The 5,718-nt window shown below is 34.7% G+C and overlaps 1 pseudogene; it reads right to left on the bottom strand.

Moving 5' to 3' along the window:
* Window positions 1-3,017: 3,017 nt before the first annotated feature.
* On the bottom strand, window positions 3,018-3,459 carry LOC148173420 (larval cuticle protein A2B pseudogene; annotated as a pseudogene).
* Between the last annotated feature and the right edge of the window lie 2,259 nt (window positions 3,460-5,718).

The following is a 5,718-nucleotide window of genomic DNA, read 5'->3' as shown; positions in this document are numbered from 1 at the left end:
TCCCACTCGAAATTTGCCTGTTGTTATTGGGGTTTCATCAACTGAAAAACGAATCTGAAGGCACGACAAAAATTGCCGAAATCCCGTCGCATATTTTCGTTTTGTTTGTTTCTCTGCTCCTCTGAAAGAATTAAGCATAAAGAGAATTAAACATCAGTTCGGTAATGTAAACGCCTTTGAAAATTCTATTAGCAATTAGACGTCCTCTTCATGGTTGCGAAATTCCTTTGAAACATTTACGAAATTTTCCGCAAGCGCTAATTTGACACACGACGGAATGGAAAGATTTCGTGATTAAAGAAATGTTCCTTTCATGGTTTGTCTCTGGCGGAGGCGGCGTATTTATGTCACGTCCCGGCAAGAAGACATAAACAAACAACTTCTCAAAAAGAAATTGTATTTCACATATGATGCTGGCTTGTTGCGGTCCCTTTTCAACTAAATAACGCCCCGTTTGGGGAGGAGATGCGAATTTTAGGGCGATCATCACTTCCTTTATAACCACAGCGCGGGCTTTTATTCGCTGCTAGAAATAACTCTGACGTTCAAATTACGAAAGTTATACGCTGTAATAACATTTTTTCGAAAATTTCAGTTTATCCCCAGAATAAATAATTTAAAATTACGCTTGTTTCATCTGTTATTCTATTATTGGTTCAAACTACACTTTGAAGAATATTCGGCACTAAATAAACGAGAAAAACAAAACCAAAGATCGAATTTTTTTCGTAGAACTTTAAAACTTTTGAGCTCGTCTTAAAAATAAAAATTTCTAAACTCTTTGTTGTTGTACAGTCTTGAAATTTGGTACAATTAATAAATGAGCCAAGACTAGCAACATCCCCAAATTTCATTGCTGTGTTACCAATACAACCAAACATACAATTTTTTTCGTAGAATTTTGAAACTTTTGAGCTTGTCCTAAAAATCAAAATTTCTAAAATCCGAATCTGTTGTTCCACAGTTTTGAAATTTGGTACAGTTAATAAATAGGCCACGACTAGCAACATCCCCAAATTTCATTGCTGTGATACCAATACAACCAAAGATACAATTTTTTTTGTAGAATTTGAAACTTTTGAGCTCGTCCTAAAAATGAAAATTTCTAAAATCTAACAGTTTTGAAATGTAACGCAGTTAATAAATAAGCCAAAATTAGTAACATCCTTAAATTTGATCAATGTGGTACCAACACAACCAAAGATACAATTCTTTTCATAGAATTTTGAAGCTTTTGAGCTTGTTGTAAATATCAAAATTTCTAAAATTCGAATCTGTTGTTTTACAGTTTTGAAATTTAGTACAGTTAATAAATCAGCCAAGTCTAGCGACGTCCCTAAATTTCATCGCTGTGGTAGCGAAAAAACCAAAAATACAATTTTTTTTATAAAACTTTGAAACTTTTGAGCTTGTGCTAAAAATGAAAATTTCTAAAATCCGAGTTTGTTGTTCTACAATTTTGAAATTTGGTGCAGCTAATACGCAACGCAAAACTACTAAAGACCTCAAATTTGATTGCTGTGGCGTTAAAATTACTACAGTTACAAGCTTCAATACACAATTTTGAAAATTTTCTAATCATTAGCGAAATAAAAAATTCTAAAATTTGTCTGTTTAATCAATAATTTTGAAATTTGGCACTGATAATAAGAAATTTAAAGTTAGCAATTTTCCCAAATTTGATTGCTGTGACCTTAAAATTACCAAAATTACAATCCTTTAACTGGTTTTTAGAAGTTTTCGCTTCATCCTTAAAATATAGAGGGTCCGGCAACTGTGTCCACCCCCAAAATCGTCTTTAATTTTAAAGTTACAATTTTGAAAATGTGCATACGTTCATAGTTGACAGAGCTCTAGAAGCTGACACAAAAATTTGTTTTTTTATCACGGTTTGGTTAGCGTCGCGACGCCTAAGAAGTGTAATTTTAGCGATTTTTGAGTTTTTGCGGAAATATTCGCGAATTCAATTTTTTTTCAATATAACTGTGAAAGAAATATCTCAGTTTTTATTTTAAATCAAATGCAAATTGTGTTTAAAATTTGCGAAAAAAACGTTGTTTTATCAAGTTAGTTTTCAAAATTCTGACAGGCGGCAAACTACGTTTACACCAAAATTTCACAAGTCACTTCATTCTATCTTATAAAGGTTAATTTTGATTAACACGGGCATTAACATCGACAAAGCGACAATTTCACCATGCAAGACTTTTGTTACAATCTAAAGCGAGCCAAAGGATAGATGTCATTTGTGACACAAGATGCTGACAGATGGGTGTAAACGTAGTTCCCAACTTTGACGTAATGAAATTGGAAACTAACTTGATAAAACAGCATTTTTTTCTCAAATTTTGAAGACAATTTGCATTGAATCTAAAATAACAACTTAGATATTTTTAACATATTTATATTGAAAAAAAATTAAATTAGGGATTGATATCACAAACCCTCACAATTAATTAAAAATTACATTTTTGAGGCGTCGCGACGGCACAACTATCAGTGATAAAAAACAAATTTTTGCGTCAGCTTCTAGAGCTTTGACAACTATGAGCGTATACAAATTTTCAAAACTTTATCTTTATAATTAAAGACGATTTTGGGGGTGGACACAAGTGTTGCCGGACCCTGTATAAGAGTATTTGGTCTCTTCTAATCTATAATTTTGCACTTTTGTACGGTTAATAGGTAATCCTACGTTAGTAAACTCTCAAAATTTGATTGCTGTGGCGTTATTATAGCTAGAGCCAAATAGCCATAAGTAAATAAGTAATCTTCCAAAAAACCTAAACAATAAGCCTGTAATATTTTTTTAAACTATGAACAAATCCAAAATTTCTCTTGTTTGACCCAAAATTTCCGAACCCAGAAACCCAAAATTTGTAACCCCCCAAATTTAAAAACTTCTCGAAATTCGTTAAATTTTTAGGAACCACACTTTGAAGGTAATGAAACAAACTAGAAAAATCCATCAACTATTGACTTTATTTTTCAAATAAATAAATAACGTTTGTACTGTTTCAGTAGTGGGCATAAGCGTGAGCAACGGGGGCGGCATGCACAACAGGGGCGGCGCGCAAAACAGGGGCATGGGCAACCACAGCCTTAGCTACCAAAGGCTCCTTGTGTACAACAGCATTAAATCCATTGATAGGATCAGCGGTGTACTGAACAGTACGTCTGGTACCATCAGGATCAACCAAAGAATAACTTCCTTGGACAACATCTCCATCGCGCGTTTCAACTTGGTTCTTCGAATCGCCGGTCAATGCGTCTTGGACGTCGTACCCAAAAGAGTACTGAGGATGAGGATCGTACTCATCAGCAGCCACAGCCACGGGGGCGGCAACTGGAGCTCCGATGAGACCAGCATTGGCGGCGGCGACCAAAACGGCAAGAACTACAAACTAAGTAAGTTGGATTAGCGTTGAGATTAAGTTGTGCTGTGTTTACCTTGTACATGTTGCTTGTGTTGGGTTAGAGTGAATTATGATTTTCGATGGGAGTTTGCGGGTTTTTATACTCTTGAGGTTGCTCAATGTCTTTGTTAAAGTCAGTAATGAGTCTGAGGACCAGTTTGTTGGAAAAGTGGTTCAGTTAACCTGTAGCTTGTGGGTGTTGAGAGACGAGGTCGAGATTTTCATTTTACGGAATTACCAATAGTCGAAATGTTTCGCATTTCTAGAATCTGAATGAAATTCCTCGCAATAACAATCGAGTCTGAGATAACAGGATGCAGTCATAAATTGAAATTAATTTCAGGGGGACTTCTAATCCCGAAAAAGTTGATGCTATTTTAAGTTGCTCGATATCGAAATTATTTCGAAGAAGCTTAGGCGATCATCAAGGAGGGCTTAAGGGAAGATACCTACAACCAGCTTTTTGGTAAGCAATCTACTCTGTTTGCGATAAACTTTCAAACTTGCAAGCTGCCAATAAAATTTCCAAGTAGATCGATCGCGGCGGAAACTTTCCTCGAAACGACATCGACGAGATAATTAGGAATTATTGCCGAAAATTATACCGCCATTTCCGTAATTACTATAATACGCCGCGAAAATTTAACTCGGAATCACGTTGGAAATTTTTTAATTAATAAGGGCCTCAGTTGTTCCCGCGAACAAATTGGGTCGCTTAACAACACATTTGGGAAATAGGTTCTTCCGCGCTGTAATTTCCAATGCCCCAGAACAAAATCTTATTTAAGAAACTACTCCGTTTATTTATTTCCCAGGAAAACCACAATTCATCGACAACCTTTTTATTTCTCTACCCTCAATCACAAGCAACATGCAAACAATATCGTGCTGTCCCAAACTCGTAAAAATTTAATCGCTTTTTTACTCGGGTTACTTTAAATTTGTGTCCATTACCATCAACAGAATTCGAGGCATATTTGGCTACAACAAAGAAAGGAGACACAAAGTTTTAAACAGCATTAAAAACTTCTCCGTAAAAGCCAAATTAAAATACTTATTGAAACTTATTAAAATTTCCGTGACCTCACGTTCTTAATTCAGGCTGTTTGTCGTTTATGGAAATTCGGGTGGAAAACATCATAGCGAAATTTCCAAGACTGCGTGGATAATTATTAATTAAGCGTCAAACATTAGAACAATCACCAAATTATGCGGGGTTCTTGCGTAACGACTAACTTTTATGCGGATTTACATATCTGATTTAAATAAAAAATCTCGTTGGGATGTGGGTCATTGCGGTGTCACAATCGAGGTTTTAAAGAGTTAACAAGAAAGAATTTATAAAATTCAATTGCTTTCAGAAATCAAAAATTTAAGGGGGGATTTATAGGCAAAAAATTTTGAATTTTTTATTGCCACTCCTTGCAATTTTTTAGCTATCTAGCCAACCGTTCTTAGATTTTCCAAAACTCGAAAGTTGGAGTTTTATTTTTTGAAGTAAACTTGTAATATTTACCTCATTTCAAGCAGATTTTCACGCAGATTCCAAAAAGGTAAGAGTTGTTAAGGTCAACAAATGTCTGAGTTATGAGCGATCAAAGTTTCTGATATTGGATTTTCAATTGGAAATTTTTCAAAGCTCAATACCTCGGAAACTACCTAAAATTTTGAGAAACGGTTTTTACCATCGTTTTTCTCGGGTCATTTTACTTTAGAATCCGTCCACAAAAGTAAAAAATTCGCCGGTTAATTTTTTGGACAAAAAAATTTTGCGATTCTATCGATGAAAATTTTTTTTGTTTTTTAATTGCCCCTCGTAACCTACTTGCTCTATCGACCTGAGATTTGGCCAGTTGATAGACATCGAGCTGTTTTTTCAATCGATATAAACTCAAAGGTATTAAAAGTTGTTTTCGCCCCGAGAAAACTTCTTGAAATAGACCCCAAAAACACCCCCTGAAAATCTATTTTGGTCAAAATCTAGTTTATTTGTTAAGAAAATGTTATGGGGGTTCATTTTACGCAGAATCTTACGCTTAATCCAAAACTGTGTTTATTTTTCCTGTACGTCAACAAAAAACTGAATTAGAGGCGTTTGAAATTTCACGTAGTCGCCGGAAGGCCAAAATTTTTAAGTTTTGCAAATATCGCTGCTCTATATTTCCGGAATTGCGATAAATAGAAAAATTCAGTTTTTGAAATAATTTTTTATCAGTTTTTTTGATAGATTCCGCTTTCAGACATTCAAAATTCGATAGTCGTTTTTTTGGGCAAAGATTTTTTAGTGTTATTATTAAGTTAA

The sequence above is a fragment of the Gnatocerus cornutus genome, chromosome 6 (assembly GCF_029298725.1).
Source record: "Gnatocerus cornutus isolate USDA-ARS CGAHR chromosome 6, icGnaCorn1.1, whole genome shotgun sequence".
In the NCBI taxonomy this organism is placed as follows: Eukaryota; Metazoa; Arthropoda; class Insecta; order Coleoptera; family Tenebrionidae; genus Gnatocerus; species Gnatocerus cornutus.
The sequence above is the reverse complement of the archived record's forward strand: the minus strand, read 5'-3'. Positions and strand labels throughout refer to the sequence as shown.